Genomic DNA, 19990 nt, shown 5'->3' with positions numbered 1-19990 from the left:
TCTTGACAGGTGAGTTTAATCCATTGACTTTCAGTGTTATTACTCTCAAGTAATTAGCCATATTGTTTGGATGTGTGTATGTCATATATTTTTGTGTTTTGTCTCTTTTTCTCTTTTTTTTTTGTTGTTTCTACGCTCTCCTCCTACTCTGTCTCTCCTATATTTTTCTTTCCTCCTGCAGAACTCCCTTTAGTATTTCTTGAAGGGCAGGATTCTTGTTGCCATACTGTCTTAATTTCTATTTATCTGTGAATATTTTGAACTCCCCTTCATTTTTGAATGCCAGTTCTGCTGGGTAGCATATTCTTGGTTGTGAATATGTTGAACTCCCCTTTATTTTTGAATGCCAGTTCTGCTGGGTAGCATATTCTTGGTTGGATTTTTTTTTTTGTGTGTGTGTGTGCCTTATGTCATATGACTGTCTTCTTGCTCCATGGTTTCAGATGAGAAATCAGCACTTAGCCTTAGAAAGATTCCCTTGTAAATGATGCATCTCTTTTCTCTTTCTGCTTTCAGTATTTTCCCTTTGTCTATATTGTTGGATAATTTGACAAGTATATGCCTTGTGGTAAGCCTGTTGGGATTTATGTTGTTGAGGTACATTGTACTTCCTGGATATGTACATCCATCTCCCTCCATAGGTTTGGGAAGTTTTCAGCCATTATTTCCTCCAAGTCCCATTCTGTCCCCTTTCCCTTCTCTTTCTGGGATGCTTATAATGTGTACCTTTGTGTGTTTTGTGTTGTCATTCAGGTGCCAGTCCCTGCTGGGTCTTTTCTTTTTATTGATCACTCCATCTACTGGTTTTATTTCAGATGTACTCTCTATCACATCACTACTACTTTCCTCTGCCTCTTCAAATCTGCTGTTATTTTCTGAGAGTGTTTTTGATTATTGGATTGTACCGTTCATTACCATCATCTCCTTATACTTTTTTGATTATGTTTACAATTTCTTCTGTATTCTCTTCAAGTGTTTTATTATCCATAATTTCTTCCTTCATTTCATTAAATTTGTCTGTGATGTATTTTTTGAGAGCTTTGATTAGTTGTTTGATGTTCTGCTCCTCTTCAGGTTTTTAGTTTGTTCATTGGATTGGGCCATGTTTTCCTGATTATTTGGTATTTTTTTGGTAATTTTTTGTTGCTGTCTGGTTATAATTTTATCTTGATGGGTTTTTTTGAGTTGATTTTCTTCTCCATCTAGTCTTAGGATTTATTTGGTGCTCTTTGTATGTGTGTGTTATGTCTCTCTTTGACACTTTGTTTTTCTCATTCTCTTTGCTTGTTGTTGTCTGAGTTCCCTTGAAGGAAAATATTAGGGCCAGGGAAGGCAAAGGAGGTAAGGAAAGCACAAGTATAATAGTAGTATTGATAGTAAATGTTAGCACAAGATAAATGTGAGGTCTAGAAGAATGGTTATTAAATGCATGTAAGCAGTGTAGAGTTAGAACAGTAAAATGTGAAGTACCTACAATGAGATGGCAAACTGAATGTAGGGAAGAATATAGTACATTTTAAAAGACCAGTGAGTTCAGGAGAGAGGGAAAGAAGAAAGAAAGTACAATAACATAAAGAGTGAATAAAGATAGGAAACAAATTAGAGAAGTTAGAAATAAAAATTCAGAAAAAAATGGAGGCTAAACAAGAAGGGGTGGAATGTAAGAGAAACAATAGATGATGGAAGATAGAAAGATGTAATGGAAAAGGGATATCATCAGTAGCCAAAATGAGTACATAGAAAAAAGAAAATTGAGGAAGAGGAAGCACATCAAATAATAATCACTGCCTACAGCACCTAATAGAAAAAAGAAAAAAAAAGGGAAAAATAGAAAGAAAAAAGGGGAAAAGAGAAAAAGTTGGGCCATGGTAGTATAAAGAGGAAGGAAAGAGAAGAAAATAAACCAACAAAAAAGACCAGACAAGCCTCAAGCAAGGAATCCTCTTGGCAAATGAATAAACTGCTTTAGGAGTCTGTACTTCCCACTTTCTCCCTTCCTCACTTCCCTCTCTTCCAGGGCAGCAGGAAGGCCATGTGAGGGCTCCCCTCAAAGATTCAAATGGGACCCTGGTGAACCAACACACCACAGATGATAATGACTCTTAGTTTCTTTGAGAGAGAGCACCTATTTGCCAGGAACCCTAAATATGCTATTGGAAGTATACAAAGCACATCCTACTATCCCCCTCTCTTAGGTGTGCTATGCATTATTAGTTAATTTTCTGACTCTACCTTTATACAGATCAACTTTCCCTATCCCAGGGCATTTATGTAAATCAGACAGACTCTCAGCAGATTTACCTCTTCTCTTTGACTGGCCTCTCCTCAAGCCAGCTGGTATGCTCCTCCAAGCTCAAAGTATACGTTAAGGAACTACACACCAAAAGAAAATGTTAGTGATTTGAAATAATTAACAAGGTGTACCTCAGTTTCCCCTGATATGCATTGGGAAAAAGGTAAATCCCCTCCCCTATGTGGCACTTTCCCCCTGGTTAAACAAAGGAGCCCTGGTAAAGGGAGGTAGACATCTTCACCCTCTGCATATCAGAGGCAGATGGAGATCTTTACTACCTCTACCTGCATATCAGAGGGAGATGGAGACAGAAACCTTCCCTGTTTATAAACGCTTTTTAAAACCTTACAGATCAAAAGAAACATCTGCTCCTGCAGCATTCCAAGAAGCCATGGACTCACTCAACTCCTTCCCACTTCCTCTCTCAGACTCTCAACCCCCGTCTTAGTAACTATCATTTCCCTGCCTAGGAAAGTTCTGTATAAATTCAAGTTCTGCCCTTCCAGGAGTGGGCTGAAGTCTCTCTTCAGACCCCCACCATGCTGGTGGGGGGGCTGAAGTCTGTTCTTCAGACCCCCTCCATTGGGAGAGCTTCTCAATAAGTTCTTTGCTTATGGTCAGCCAGTCTCCTTGTCCTAGTAAGAACTGTATTTTCTCCAACAATATCATTTATCTATTTTAATTTATAAAAAGTGTTTGGCCCAATACAAAACCAATAATTATCTCAGGAATAATGGTCTAGGTTTGTGACTCTAGTAATAGGTAAAATATTCAAAAATTTTTATTATTTTTCCTAATGTATGTTTATTATTCATGCCAGGGTTATTTGGAAGAATTTTCATGCTTAATTTTCAGTTCATAGATTAGATTTTGCATGTTTACCATTACTTTATGGATTTTTTAAAATAGGGAATATTGTTCATCCCTTCAAAGTTTGCAACCATCCTATTGTATGGAACATTTATATCATGTGTCCTTGAGTTCTTTAAAGATAGTTTTTTCTTTTTCCTAAGCCAGGAGAACAACACAGAGGAATAGATATGGCTCTTTAGATATGGCAGAAACCCCAGGGAGAGAGACAGAGCCATTCACCTGATAGTCTACAGCTGACCTTGTAGAGAGAGGCAAAGTCTAAAGAGCCTCATAGCCTATAGCTGAACTCAGGGAGGAAACAGAGGAGCTGAACCCAGAGGAACCCAGAAAGCCTGAATCTTCACAGGTGCCGGCAGCCATCTTATTCCAATACATGAAAAAGGACTTTGGTGAGGGAAGTAACTTATGCTTTATGGCCTGGTAACTCTAAACTCCTACCCCAAATAAATACCCTTTATAGCACCCAGCAGATTTCTGATATTTTGCGTCAGTACCCCTTTGGCTAACTAATATACACCCCGTGGTACAGAGAGAGTGGGGCATTTTCCTCAAGGATTTGGACAGTTAAGGTCAGCATTCCATAGGCCTGTGAGGGGTGCCTCTGCCCCCATGGATCAAGGAAGACCAGGTGGTCAATTCATAGCTCTGAGAGGGTTGAGCCTGTATGTCAAAAGTTAGGGGGAATGTTGTCTTCACATCACTGCACTAGGGGGGTTAAGAAGCTAATCCAGGGTTTGGGTAAGTTGTGGTCATCACCCCACTGCTCTCACAGGGTGAGGTCTGGAGCTAGGGTAACACCCAGCTGCTAGATGAGGGTGGAACCAATAAAATGGCCATTGGGCAAGCCTGTAGAAGGGGTGGGTTCCCATAAGGCCCAAAGGAGAAAATCTATCTTTTTAAGAATGACTTTCAGACTGTGAAATTATATGGAGTATGGTCTGCAGGATGACTGAAATCTCGAGGACCCATGACAAATGTTTATCCTTTGTCCATTTGTGTATTGGAAGCAGATAAATTGTTTTGTAAGTTTCAGAGATCTACATCCAGGATGGAAATTGCCCCAAGACAAACATTATTTCTTTAAATTGATTATGATGTGATTTAGTACCTCCATTGTTACTGATTTAAAGTTCATTTTAATATTGTAATGTCCTTTTGGAATTCAGAGAGTGGAGTTTAGCAGTTCGATATAGTTATGAATTTGAAAAATACATATTGGATTATGTTTGTAAACTGGCCTGTACCTGGGCATGATTATGTTCTGATTAGGGCTTTGATTGGGCCAAGTCATTAGTGTTTTCATTCCCTACCACTTGGTGGTCATGGCAAAGGACAGAGTTGGAGTGTTTTTAATGTTGGAGTTTGATACTGAAGTCTTAAGCTGGAACCCCAGGAAGTAAGCACACCAAGGAAAGAGAAGCAAGTCCCAGGAAGAGAGGAACTCTGAGCCAAGGAAGAAGCAAGCTCTGGGAAGAGAAGAACCTTGAGCCCAGAGAGAAGCAAGACCTGGGAAGACAGGAACCCAGGAAGCCTGAACCCCAGGAGTTGTTGGCATCTGTCTTGCTCCAACATGTGGAAGTAGACTTTGGTAAGGGAAGTAACTTATGCTGCTTGTTATCTGTAAGCCTATACCTAAATTAATACCCTGTATAAAAGCCAGTAGGCTTCAGGCATTTTGGCTGACTAATACAAAATTAGAGTTTTTAAAATAAGGAATAAAATATAAGAAATTTTAAAAATGAAAAAATTTGGAGTAATAAAAATAATGTAAAAAATATTTCAAAAATATTTGACAGTGTCTTTCATCACTGTAAGACCTGTTCGCCTGTATGGACAGCGAACATTTCCAACAATGGCTTCATAAGGAACTGCCAAACTGCCCTCCACAATGGCTTTAACATTCTACATTCTATATTCCCACCAGCAGTGGATAAGAGTTACCAATCCTTCACATTCTCTCCGACACTTGGGGCCCTCTGTTTTTTCAATTGCTTCTAGTGTAATGGGTGTAAGACAATATCTCATTGTAGTTTCGATTTGTATTCCCCTAATAGCTAGGGATATTGAGTATCTTTTCATGTGCTTTTTAGCCATTTGTATTTCTTCTGTGGAGAAATGTTTACTCAAATCACTTGCCCATTTTATAAGTGGGTTTTTGCCTTTTTATTTTCAAGGTGTAGGATTTCTTTATATGTGCTGGATATTAGGCTGCTGTCAGAGATATGGTTACCAAATATTTTTTTCCATTGCGTATGCTACCTTTTCATTTTCTTTTTTTTTTTTTTTTTTTTTTTCTGAGAAGGAAAAATGGTTTATTGATGGCCGGCCGGACTCGGGAGCTTTCAGTTTGAATCCCGAGCCCTTTTCATTTTCTTGACAAACTCCTTTGAGGTCCAAACATTTTAAATTTTGAGGATGTCTCATGTATCTATTTTTCTTCATATCTCATGCTTTTGATGTAAATTTCATGAAACCATTTCCTAATATAACATCCTATAGATGCTTCCTTACATTATCTTCCAAGATCCTTAACATCTTGGCTCTTATATTTAGATCTTTGATCAATTTTGAGTTAATTTTTATATAAGGTGTGGATTGAATGTTCCCTCTGATTCTTATAGATATGGACATTCAGTTCTCCAAGCACCATTTGTTGAAGAGACCCTTCTCTCCTATTTGAATGGGCTTAGTGCCTTGTCAAATATCAGCTGACTATATATCCAAGGATCTATACCAGAACTCTCAGCTTGATTCCATTGGTCAGTATGTCTATCTTTGTGCCCATACCATGCAATTTTGACCACTGTAGGTTTCTAGTATATTTTAAGGTCAGGTAGTGTGATTCCTCTGATTCCACTTTTCTTTCTCAATATGTCTTTGCCTATTCAGGGCTTCTTGCCCTTCAAATTAATTTAAGAGTTAGTTCTTCCAATTCAGTAAAGAATGCTGTGGTAGTTTTTATTGGGATTCCATTAAATTTGTAAGTCATTTTGCATAGGATAGACATCTAATTGATGTTTATTTTTCCTGTCTATGAACAAGAAATGTTCTTCCATTTGTTTTGTTCTTCTTTGATTTCCTTAAACATTGTTGTATATTTTTCTAAATCCAAATCATTTACATTTCTATTGATTCCTAGGTATTTGTTTATTTTGGTTGCCTTTGTGAATGGAGTGTATTCCTTGATTACGTCTTCAGGTTGTTCATTATTGGTGTACAAAAATGTCATTGATTTTTGCACATTGATCTTTTAACCTGCCACTTTACTGAACTCACTTATCAGCTCTTGAAGTTTTTTGTAGATTTCTCAGGGCTTTCTATGTATAGGATTATGTCATCAGTAAATAGTGACATTTTTACTTCTTCCTTTCCAATTTGGATGATTTTTTATATCTTTTTCTTGCCTAAGTGCTTGAGCAAGTATTTCTAATACAGCGTTAAATAAGAGCATTGAATATGGGCTTCCTTGTTTTGGGAATGGTTGCGGTATTTTGTCAAATGCTTTTTCTGTATCTATAGACATGGTCATTTGATTTTTAAATTTTGATCTGCTTATATGGTGTATTACATTGATTAATATTCTTATTTTGAAGCACTCTTGCATGCCAAGGATGAAACACATGTTCTGATGGTATATATTTCATTTGATGCAATGATGAATCTGATTAGCAAATATTTTTTGAGGATTTTAGCATCTAGGTTCATTAGAGAGATTGGTCTACAGTTTTGCTTTCTTGTGGCATCTTTGGGTTTGGTATTAGAGTGGTATCAGCATCCTAGAATGAGTTATGCAATGTTCCCTGCCCTTCTATTTTGTGGAAGACTTTAATCAGGATTGATGCTATTTCTTTCCAAATATTTGATACATACCACCTGTGAAGCCATATGGTCCTGGGCTCTTAGTTGGAAAGCTTTAAAGTCCCACAAATGCCTCCATATCACACCTCTTACAATAGTTTTGCATCTAAAGTCTCTTTTGCCAATATTAGGATAGCTACTCCCACCCTTTTCTGATTATTGGTTGCATGTAGAATTGTTTTCCGACCATTCAGTTTCAATCTCCTTCCATTCCTGGTTCAAAGGTGAGTTCATTGTAGATAACATATAGATGGGCCATATTTCCTTATCCATTCTGCCAATTTTCTATAGCTTAATTTTCAATTTGATCATGTAATTGAAAAGAATACTGCAAGGCATTTCTGGTAGTAACATTATTTGTTAATCAGACAATGACAAGGTTTTATCAAGTTTACTGGTCAGTAGTTTGGGTTGACTGTAGTTATATCAATGGTATTTAAAGTTTCTTTCCATTTTTGCTTTTCTTTTGTAAAGTACTTTAAAGCTTTCCATTTAGTAAATTGTAAGGGAGATACCCCAAAGATAATCTCGAAACACTTGAAGTTGGCAGCTGTCCACAGACTCAAGAATTAGACAGAATTAACTCTATAAAGAGTTAGCATAAGAATTAGTCCATTGGAGAAACAGATCTTTTTCTTGTGATTGTACAGTTAAGGAAAGGAGAGAGAGCATAGTAATGGGTTAAGTAATCATGCTAAGAGAATTCAATATTGAGGTAATCCTAAATAAATAAAAAAGTTTATATTATCCAGGATCCCAAGTTCTAGAAAAATGAGAAAAAGGGAATTAACAATAAACACAACCACCAATTACTAATGAATTTTTAAAAATAAATGTTTGAGTCCATCCAGAGGTTCACAAGTATACCTGAGTTCTGGATCTTTGGATGGGTCAATGGTAATAACTGCTTTTTGAGTGAGTGATGGAGAATCACCTTGTAGGATAGGTTGTGCCTTGATTCTAGTATGATGGATTCATTGTTTTAGGTCCTGTAACTTAAGGATGAGTGACAAGCAACACCCATTTGGGATTTAATTGTCCTTGTTCTTCATGTACACAGCCATACCCAGTCTCCAGGTTGGTAATTGTGTAAAGGACTATAAGTGGGGAAATTAAGATAGTTGGAAGCATGTATATTTTTGAGTTAGGATAGCTCATAAAGATTTCACATATTGTATGGTGGCTGGTTCATAACTAGATGCGTATTGCCAGCATATTCAACTTTTTGAAATGGCTTTCTACAGATCATTTCATAAGGGCTTAAACCTAGTACACTTCAAGGTGCTACTCTTATCCTCAGGAGGGATTTATCCCATTTCAGTTGTGTTTCTATGCAGGTTTTTGCTAGATATCCCCTTAAAGTTCAGCTCATATGTTGTGTTTTTACTGTGGACTGAGGCCATAAGAATAGTGTAGTCACTAATGAATGCCCAGCAACCTGAAACATCTTTGCTACTTTACAGGTGAGAGTAGCACCACTGACACAGAATGGAGAAAGGGAGTCCAAACCTAGGAATAATTTCCTCTAGTAGACATTCAACCACTTTATGGGTTGTTTCTCTTTAGCAAAGTTTCCATCCATCCTGTAAAATTTTCAGCAAACACTTAAAGATATCTAAACTTTTCTGGGGTCTTTGGCATCAGAGTAAAATCAACTTGCCAGTGTTCTCCACCCAAACTTCTAATATTGCACTCCTTTTGTTTATGTGGGGATTTGGTGTGGGGTCCAAGATATTCTTGAGTGTGAATCACACATTGGTCAGTTGTATTTTGAATCATCATAACTTGGGATCCATCAGGAACTGACTAATCCATTTTATACGGCGTTTCATATCCATAATGATTTGCTAAAAATATATTATGATGAGTTTAAGGAGTCCATCTGGGACAATAATTTTATGGATATCCTCAGGTTTATTACCACTTTCTAACCATCTTTGTTCTTTTAAACTTGTAAATTCCCCTTCTTTGTCCCTGCCAAGTTTTATTGAATATTGAAGATTCAAAAGTCTTTCAAGCTGAGGTCCCTGTTCACCTAGAAGTAACAACAGGAGCTTTGGATAAAACATGGCAAGAGTTGCATAAGGGGTTTCATTTTTGGCCACTTCTTTTGCTGCTTTTTCAGCTAGCTTATTGCATCTAGCATCTTTGCTATTATTAGATTGATGTCCTTCAGAGTGGAGGACCACCAGTTCTTTTAGTTGTAAAACTGCATCTATCATGTTTGTAACATATATGACCTTAGACTTTCCCTTTGATCCATAGCCATAACCACATTATAGTACTTCAAGGTGTAAATATGTTGTGATTTCACATTTTCTATTCTAAAAAATTGTAACATGGAACCATGTAGCATAGTAAAACCACATGTGAAATATGACTATGGATGAAATTGCACATATGAGTTTTTCATTGGAACTGAACAAATATTTGTTACTAAAAAGATTTTAGTATCATACAAAAGCACCATAATGCTAAGTGAAAGAAATGAGACAAAAATACTGCATATAGTATGATTCCATTTATATAAAATATATTCATAAGTCTATTTAAAAGATAAAATTAGATTAGTGGTAATGTAGACCTGGGGAAGGACTGCTAAGGAATGTAGAGTTTCACTTTTTTGGAGGAATGAATTATTCAAAATTTTGTGGTGATGAATGCACAACATTGTGATTAAGCTAAAACCCAGTGATTATACACTTTGAATAGATCATATAGTATGTAAAGATAGCCTAATAAAACTTTTAAATAAGTAAATACATAAATACCTGTGCAAGAATGAACAGAAGTAGCAGATATATACAGCAGGAGAAGCATAGAGTGAGAGGTGAAGAATTTTCTTGTTTGTTTTTGTTTATTATTATTACTGTGGTAATGAAAATGCTCTAATAATGATTGAGCTGATAAATGCACAACTATGTGATTATACCAGATTCCACTGATTGAAAAAAGATTGCACCTAGCAGTTGCAGGATTAAATCTTTATGTTTAATGTCTTTATTAGTATTGGTTAGAAAACTACACTCTCTCCAAGTAGCTCCATAGGCATGCAGGTGACAATAGCATATCCAGAATAGTATATATATTTGCTCTATGTCCTGCATTCAATAACAGGACACTTAAAGAACAATTAATTCACATCTTTTTGCAGAAGTTTTGTGGGAACAAAGGTCTGCTTCCCGTATTCCAGTGGGAATGACTACTGAGTAGTCTACCTTGTGCTTTCTGTGATTCATATAACTGTTCCCATTAGAGAAAATTTCTGCTTGGTGTGATAGTCGGACATCAGTCAATATGTTAGTAGACAGCTTTGGGTTCTGGGCTTCTCTATTCTTGACTTACGTCACATAAAAGAATTTAAGGGCATGCCATAGAGTAGGCAAGGAAGAAAGGAGTTTAAGAAAATGAGAAAAGTACCTAGTCTGAGGCATGGACTGTGGGCATGATCCAGAGTGAGATGTGTGTGTGGTCCCAGGCCAGGCCTTTTAAAAGTTTTGCTCTTCCCCTTCATAATGTTTGGGCAAGGCCCCTGATGTTTGCTCTTCTGATTGGTTGTCCCACCTGTTATCTCTCATGGGCCAATGGTGAGGCCTTTTGTTTGAAGGGATCTGGGGCTCCCCCTTGACCCTGAATAGGATCTCTTTCCAGTCTTGTTCCAAATGGGATTCTTGTGCCTGGTGTCTTCTGGGATCTCTCCAGCTTTATTCTTGGCAGCACTCTTCCTACATGGAGTTTCCAAATGTGCTTTCATGACCACATGTCTCTTGCCCATATTTTTTACCAGGTCTCAGCTGTGACTCATTTCCTTTCCCCCTAAACTAATGTGCCTGAAATCCAGGATTCTAGAGTATATATCAAGAAGTTACAATCACAATCATATCTGGAAGTTTTCCATTCTGGTGTTTCATGTAATTCAGGTAGTAAGTGGCCAAGTTGAGTTCATCTATAGTTTTCAGAGTGGCATTTGGATTGTTTAGTAAAATGGCTTGATATTTGCTAAAATGGGGGCCCACTTTTTGTTCTAGTGTAGTAAGAATGTAATATGGGGTGAAAACTCTTATGGGAGAGCCCAGTGAGAATTCTGATATCTGGAGAAGTTCACAGGTGGGAACTAGAGCTAGCAAGCAAGCTGGCCATACTCAGGTACAGAGTTGATCTGCTTTGATATGGAAACAATTGACCTGATATTTCTTCTAAATTCTTGCACTTATTGTCCCAATGTAATGCCTTATTCATAAACAAGCAACATAAATTCATTAGGTCAGGAGTCTCAGGGCTAGGGCTAATAGGAGCTTATCCTTAGAATCAAGAGAACATTCTGGGTTCCATTCTAAAAGATCTTTATCTTCCCCCTTTAAGACTCCATATAAGGATTTAGCAATGAGTCCAAAATTTGTTATCCAGAGCCTGTGATAGCCAGCCATACCTAGAAACCATCTAAGTTTCTTTCTGTTTGGGGGCTCTGACACTTACTGAAAGATTTCATTTTTGCTGGGCAGCAGGGCTCATAGTCCTTAAGATAATTAAAACCCAAGGTATTTTACCTGGGTTTTGAGGGAGTGCACTGGTGACTGAACTTTGACCCCTGGGAAGAGGGAGGAAAAGCCAACTAGTAGGATAAGAAGATTTTCAAACCATTCCCCTAATTTGTATTCACCCAATCTGATGCTTCCCAGCTAACATACCCTATTAACACAAGTGCTAACCTAGCTTCCAAACTCCAGTGAATGCTCCCTGGCAGAACCCAATAACTAACCAATTAGAGCATTGCAACTTAAGTCTCCAGCCCCAGGGTGGCTGCACAGTGAACCTGTATCTAGAAGAGCCCCAAAACCCTGGGCACACTTCCATTGTCACCTTGGCCAGTCTTGAGCTGTAACACTGAGGGCACTTCCTTCCTCATCCCAGCGAGACTAACAGTGTGAACTCAAGCCGTAACACTGAGCTGTAATCAAATAAATATCTTGTCACTGCAATAAGGTCACATTTCTTCATTCTGAATTCTGTTTGAACCAACAATCAAAAGTGGCAATAAAATATTTGAGTTTTCATTTCAGGTACTTTATATACTTTCTGTCAGCCTCTTTAGCATTTTTGTGTTTTGATTTGAGGCTCCCTGGGTTTTGCTAGCTATGAGTATATCAGCAGCACTCTGAAGGAAATGTCCTTCTTGGAGGCATATGCTTTGTAAGTTCTAGGACAATATCAGCCCCAAAAGAGTAGGAACATTTTTGAACACTTGTGGCAATACAGTCCAACAATGTTGTTGTTTTAGTCTGGTATTGGTATCCTCCCACTCAAAAATGGAAAGCATTTGTGATTCTTTCTCTAAGGGTATGCAGTAAAAAGCATCTTTCAATTCTAAAATAGTGACCCAAGCTTAATCATCTAAAGTCCTGACATGGAATATATAAGGATTAGATACCATTGGGTGGATGTCTTCTACCACTTGATTAACCACCTTTAAATGTTGCACAAATCTCTACTTTTGTGTGCCAGGTTTTGGGACTGGAAAGAAAGACATGTTAAAGTCTGAGAAGCAAGGTCTGATTAGATCCCAACTGTAGAACATTTTTTCTTTCATTTTTTCTTATTTATTTTTCTCCCCTCTCCTCCCATTGTCTGCTCTCTGTGTCCTTTTGCTGTGTGTTCTTCTGTGCCCACTTGCATTCTTATCAGCAGCACTGGGAATCTGTGTCTTTTTTTTTGTTTCATCATCTTGCTGCATCAGCTCTCTGTGTGTGCAGTGCCACTTTTGAGCAGGCTGTTTTTGTTTTTCATGTGAGGTGGCTCTCTTTGCAGGGCACAATCTTTGCACAAGCAGTTCCCCTATGCGGTGGACACTTATCTGTGGCCTGGCACTCCTTGTGTGCATCAGCACTATGCATGGCCCAGCTCACCATACAGGTCAGGAGGCCCTGGCTTTGATCCTGGACCTGCCATATGCTAGGTAGGCAAATGCTCTATAAGTTGAGCCAAATCCACTTTTGCCCAGATATTCTTTTTTTACCTTTACAATTAGTATAGTACCAACTTTGCTTTTGCTACAAAAACATTAAAATATTGTTAACAATAGTCCATAAAATAATTAGTTAGGTTTTTCCCATGTACCACCACATTCTTAACACCTTGAAGTAGAACACGCCTTTATTTATCTCATTAAATACAATCCTTATCTATTTCCAAAATCAATGCCATACATTCCCATCATTTTCCTCCAGCTATTTTTCAACTAACATTAATCTTCTTAGACTACTCATTTCAGCCACAATCACATCCAAAAACCAATAGTGTTTGTTGCATTCATTATAATGTGTTACTATTATTTCCAACCAATACATATTTACATTTGACCTTATTAAACATACTACATACATTGACTCTTCTCTCCCTTCTTATCCCATTCCATCTCTGAGCAACCTTCACTTCATAGTCCAGCTCCATAAATCTATACATCGTATTTAGTTCCTATCAGTGTGACCATGCAATATTCCTTCTTTTGAATCTGCCCTGTTTCTTTCAATATATCTTCAAGATTACTCCATGTTTTCATGTGCTTTCCAAATTGATTTTTTCTTAGAGCTGAATGGCATTCCATTATATGAATATAGTAAGCCTTGTTTATCCATTCTTCAGGTGGAGGACACTTAGTTGTTTCCCTCTTTTAGCAATTGTGAATAATGTCATATGAACATCAGTGTGCAAATATCTGTTTAGGTCATTGCTGTCAGTTCTTTGGATATATTCCTAGTAGTGGGATTGCTGGATCATACAACATCGATATTTTGTTTCCTGGTGAACCACCAGATCATCTTCCACAGAGTTAGAAATGTCTTATACTCCCATCATCAGAAGGATTGTTCTTATTTCTCCACATTCTCTGCAGCACTTGTAGTTTTCTGCTGTTTTTTAAAAAATGGTGTTTTCTTTTGCATTGAAAATAATTCACAATTCATACCTTCTGCTTTTGGCTCATCAGCTGCTGTTCAACTGTATTTTCTTTCCCAATGTGTAAGTGGAAAAAATATTGTAATGCCATTAGCATTTTTAAAAAAAATCCAGTTGTCATATTTTACCCTTGTTTACATTTCAAAGGTATCTAATAGGCATTTGAAAACATTTTCTGAATTGTTTTTATTGTATCATGAAAAACACAGAAGACATTACACCTATAGGAGAAAAGAGTGGACTAATGAGAAGGTCCTCTTGAACTTGCACACTTCCTGGTATTGTCTGCTGATCACTCAGTGAAAAGTGAGATGCTCTGACAGGCTGGGACACTTCCTCATCACTTAACATTTGACTTTGACACAGACATCTTCTTCACTACCCAGAGGCAAACTTGTTATTGTGCTCTCACAAGTCATATAATCAGCTAATCTTCTACATGGTTCAGATAGGCCCAAAAATTCTTGAGTCTGGTTATTTTCTGCATGCTTAACATTTTCAGACAGCATCATTCAATCACCTCCAAAATGTAAAGTCCAGGGAAAAGCTAAAGAAGAGTCAGCTAGTTGATTTATACCTTCTGAGTAGGAGGCTGTAGAACTCAATATTTGGGGAGAACTTGTTTGCTGCACTTCCCAGGACTTTCAGGAGACATAACCATGTAGCTTTTACACTTTCTCTGGGACTCGAGGCAAACAGGAATGATTCTTTCTATCACACTGAACTCTGAAGACAAAGGAAAAATGCTTCCATTTCCAGAAGTAAAATTGCAGTTGGAAATTTTCTTGTCCCACATCTAGACCCTTTTCTGGTTTGCTGTTGGGTGTATTCCATGAAATACTTCATTTCATGAACTCTGAGCAGGGGCTGGCAACTTTAAATATTTATATGCAGCTGGCAACAGCTAGAAGATCAGTAATATTTTCTGTGTTAATTGACAGAGTGGCTGTGTAAGCATATTCTAAAAGTGGTAGAAAGCCAGTCACTATAACATGATGTAAAGCATTGATATTCTCATCCTTAGCTAGACTCACAAGCTTGTGCAAAAGAAATCACTGCAAGCCATTAGGACCACCTTTTGTGCCCAGAAGATTTTGTCCTGGACACATATAATGATATTACCAAAATGTCCATCATTTTGCAGCATATTTAGCTTTCCAAGCATTTCCTGGCTGTGGGAAGAGAAGCTATGAATAAATGTTTTCACACCCATCTTCTCCTTCCTCTTCTACAGATGCTCTTCAAGATGCAGTGAGTCAGAGGTGTCCTGTGACAGTGGTGCAGGGCCCTTAGTCCTACTGTTGCTGCTCCTCCTCCTGCTGGGTTGGGTGGTGACCCAAGGGAAGGCAGGGTATGTGGCTTCCTTCTGGTCCCCCAAGGGCAGAGGCCCTATCTCATGCCACTGCACAGAGGCTTGTGCATGACCTTGGGCTGGGGCATGGTGGCAAATTCCTGTGGGGATTGTGCACAATGGGTGCTGGTTGTGCAGCCCAGCTGGCCATTGGAATCCAGAGGAAGGAGCAAGGGAGCGGCTCAAGCTGGAGGTGGATTTGCTCAACCTTGGGCAGCATGCAGGTAGAGTAGCACATGGTCCTGGCAGAGCCCAGTGGTGATGGGGAGGCAGAAAGAGGGGAAGATAGGGGAGCCACTGCTGCACATGTGGGCCCCACCCCACCACTCTTCTGTTCTTTTAATAATGGCTATACTGTATGTTGGGAGATGAGTTTTGATGTGCATTTTCCTAATAGCTAGTGATGTTGAACATGTTTTCATGTAGTTTTCATGACTTGTATTTCTACTTCAGAGAAATTTTTGTTCAATTATTTTGCCCATGTTTAAAATGGGGTTGCTCGTCATTTTGTTGATAAATTGTGTGATCTCATTATATACCATGGAAATAAATCCCTCATCAGGATAACTTTTCACAAATTTTTTTATCATTGATTAGGCTGCCTTTTTACTTTCTTTACAAAGTCTTTTGAAGAACTGAAGTGTTTAATTTTGAGGCAGCCCCATTTATCTAGTTTTTCTTTTGTTGCTTGTGCTTCGGGTGTAAGGTGTAAGTAACCAAGCCACAAGACCTTAAAGGTGTTTTCCCACATTTTCTTCTAGAAGTTTCATAGTTCTTTTTCTTTATACTTAGGTCTTGATCCATTTTTTATTAATGTTTATTTAGGGTGTGAGATAAGGTTCCTCTTTTTTAGATATGGATATTCAGTTTCCCAGTACCATTTGCTGAATAGGCAATTATGACCTATTTGAATGTGTTCAAAATTCTTGTCAAAAATCACTTGACCATAGATTTGTCTAATTATGAACTCTTGATTTGATTCCACTGGTCAATCTGTCTGTCTTTATGCAAGTACCATGACATTTCTACCACTGAAAGTCAGATGATATGCTTTAAAATTTGGAAGTGGGATTTCCTAACTATATTCTTTTTTATCTTTAATATATTTTTGGCTATTTCGGGGCTTTACATTTCAACATAAATTTGATAGTTGGCTTCTTCAATTCTGCAAAGAAGGGTTTTGGAAAATTCATTAAGATTGCATTAAAACTGCAGATCAGTTCAGATCAAATTGACATCTTAATGATATAGTCTTCCAAATGATGAACACAGCATATTCTTTCATTTAGATCATCCTTGATTTCTCTTAACAATGTTTTATAGTTTTCTTAATATCGGTCCTTGGGAAGCAGATGTGGCTCAACTGATAGATCATCTGCCTACCACCTAGGAAGTCCAGGGTTCAAACCTAGGGCCTCCTGGCCTGTGTGGTGAGTTGACCCATGCTCAGTGCTGCCACACATGAGGAATGCCATGCATGTAGATGTGTCCCCCATGTAGGGGAGCCCCATGTACAAGGAGTGCACCCTGCAAGGAGAGCAACCCAATGTGATAAAAGCACAGCCAAACTAGGATTTGCACTACACACATGGAGAGCTGACATAACAAGATAACACAACAAAAAAAGACACAGATTCCAGTGCCACCAAGAATGCAAGTGGACACAGAAGAACACATGGTGAATAGACACGAGAGCAGACAATGGGGAGGGAAGGGAAAAGAAATAAATACATAAATGTTTAAAAATAAATAAGCATGGGTCCTTTATGTCCTTGGTTAAGTTTTTTCCTAAATATTTGACTCGTTTAGTCAGTATTGCAAGTCAAATTTTTCTGGCTTCCTTCTCAGATTACTCATTAATAGTATATAGAAAGCTATTGATTTTTGCATCTAGATCTTGTATCCTGCCACTTTGCTGAAATTGTCTATGAATTCTAATAGTTTTGATGTGGATTTTTTTGGATTTTCTAAAGATAGGATCATAACAACAAATAAAATTTTCTCTTGTTTTATATTTGTATTATATTTACTTCCTTTCTTGCCTAATTGCTCTAGTTAGAACTTATAGCACCATACTGAATCACAGTGGGATAAGAGGGCATTCTTGTGGAAAAGGTTTCAGTCTTGCACCATTGAGTATGTTACTTGTGGGTTTTTCATATATGCGCTTTATCGTGTTGAAAAGTTTCCTTCTATGTCTACCTTTTGGAGTGTTTTTATCAAGGAAAGGTGCTGTATTTTGTCAAATGCCTCTTCTGCATCAAATAAGAAGATTAATGCATTAATTCTTTTTTTTTTGCATTAATTCTTTTTAAATTTACTGATGTGGTGTATTACACTGATTGATTTTCTTATGTTGAACCACCTTGCATACCCACGATATTAGTCAGCCAAAGGGGTGCTGATGCAAAATACCAAAAAACTGCTGGGTTTTGCAAAAGATATTTATTTGGGGTAGGAGCTTACAGTTACCAGGCTATAAAGCATAAGTTACTTCCTTCACCACACCAAACTCTATTTACACATGTTGGTGTAAGATGACTGCTGACATCTGTGAGGATTCAGTCTTTCTGGGTTCCTCTGGGCTCAGCTCCTCTGTTTCCTCCACAAAGTCAGCTATATAGTCTAGGAGGCTCTCTAGGCTTTGCCTGTCTCCACAAGGTCTGCTGTAGACTACCAAGTGAACAGTTCTGTCTCTTTCCCCGGGTCTCCAGCTTAAGCATCAAGCTCCATCTCAAAACTGCAACATCAGAAACCATCAACCCTGTTCTTTGCCATGTCTTTTATCTGTGAACCCCCCACCTGTGCCCTAATCATAATTCAGTCATGCCCAAATACACATCAGATTACAAGCATAATTCAATATTTCTTTCTGGAATTCATCTATTATATCAAACTCCTACACTTCACCCTCTGAATTCCAAAAAGTCATTACAATATTCAAAAAAGCCTTAAATTAGTTGTAGTGCAAGTACTAAATCATATCATAATCAATTAAAGAAATACAGTTTGTCTTGGGGCAAAGCCCTGTCTGCTATAGACCTCTAAACTTACAAAACAATTCACCTGCTTCCAATCCAAATGGACAGATATAGAATAAACATTTTCATTACAATAAGGAGAAATTGGGAGGGAAACATGAGTTGTGGGTCCTCTACAGTTCAGTAAACCTGCAGGGCATTCTCCATTAGATTTCAAAGTCGGAGAGTCATTCTTAAGATGATGGTTTCTTCTCCTTGGGGCCATATGGGGTCCCACCCTTTTCCACAGTCCTGCCCAATGGTTCCACCCTGATCAGGCATCTTGGTTCCACCATCATCAAGCATCTGGGTGTCAACCAAGTTCCAGACCTTTTCCTCCAAGAGTGTTGGGGTGATTTCCACACCTCATCCAAACTTTGGGTTAGAGTCTTAACCCCCTTGTATAGTGGTGTGAAGGCAACATTCCCCCTAATCTCTGGCATACAGGCTCAACTCTCTCAGAGCAGTGAGCTGACCACTTGGCCTTCCCTAACCTTTGGGGGACAGGTCCACCCCTCTCAGACCTGTGGGATACTACCTTAACCACCCTAATTCATGGGGAATGTTTTCCACCCCCTCTGTACTCTGGGCAGCAAAACTCTCACGGAACATCGGACAGGAACATCCACAATCTTCAACTGCTAGGGCAAACTCACCCTTCTGTGCACATGGATGGGGTTCCACTCTTGACCCATAGTGAAGTCTTAATTCCAGATCTCAGCTTCCATGGTCTTCTTCTTAAAGCTGTTTCTTCAATCTCTCCCTTCCATGTCCTTTTTATTCAAGGCTGACAGTGGTTTTGTTCATACAGCTCTCTCAAAAATCTTGTTAGTTTAGCATGCAGGAGGCAGCGGTACAAGCCCTCAGACAGTAAGACTTTCCACAAGTCTTTCCTAGATAACTGCATCTTCAATCTTGATTTACTAGTTCCAAGTTCGGTTAAGTCCTCAAATGGGGCACTTTCATCTGGGAGCTTGATTTCCAAAGGCTTGGAACTTCTGGAATCAGTCTCTGTTTTCCTTTTGCCAAACAGTTCAGTTCTTAGCATATCTCTCTCATCCAGCATTTTGCTATAAGCTGCAAGCAGAAGCCAAGCTACATTCTCTTTGGGAAGTTCTTCAGCTAAATGCCCAGGCTTGCCATATTAAAATTACCCCTCTGTACAACAGCACAAGTTAATCTTGCTAAGTTCTCTGCAACTTTAAAACATGGATTGCCTTTCCTCCAGTTTCCAATAATAGTTTCATCATTTACTTCTCAGGGATTATAAGAAGTCCCTCTAGCATCGATATTGCTATCCTCAGTCACTTCAAAGCAATCTAGGCCTTTTTCCATCAAGCATTTCACAATTCCTCCAATAAATACCCGTTACCCAATTATAAAACCATCCCAGCATTTCAGTAATTGCAAAAGCTCTTTCCCACTCTTTGATACCAAATTCTGTATTAGTCAGCCAAAGGGGTGCTGATGCAAAATACCAGAAATTGTTTGGTTTCTATAAAGGGTGTTTATTTGGGGTAGGAGCTTATACTTACCAGGCCACAAAGCATAATTTTCTTTTCTCCCCAGCTCTGTGTTTCCTCCACAAGATCAACTATAGTTGATGAGGCTCTCTAGGGCTTTGCCTCTTTCACAAGGTCAGTT

The 19990-nt window shown here is 38.3% G+C and overlaps 1 long non-coding RNA gene and 1 pseudogene across 1 annotated transcript in view; one reads left to right on the top strand and one right to left on the bottom strand.

The window, feature by feature from the left end:
• LOC131276916 (uncharacterized) overlaps nt 1-19990 on the top strand; it is a 71672-nt gene that overhangs the window by 27827 nt on the left and 23855 nt on the right. The window lies entirely within an intron of this gene.
• Nucleotides 14162-15188, bottom strand: LOC131276685 (zinc finger and BTB domain-containing protein 44 pseudogene; annotated as a pseudogene).

This window comes from Dasypus novemcinctus, chromosome 30 (assembly GCF_030445035.2).
Source record: "Dasypus novemcinctus isolate mDasNov1 chromosome 30, mDasNov1.1.hap2, whole genome shotgun sequence".
NCBI lineage: Eukaryota > Metazoa > Chordata > Mammalia > Cingulata > Dasypodidae > Dasypus > Dasypus novemcinctus.
The sequence above is the reverse complement of the archived record's forward strand: the minus strand, read 5'-3'. Positions and strand labels throughout refer to the sequence as shown.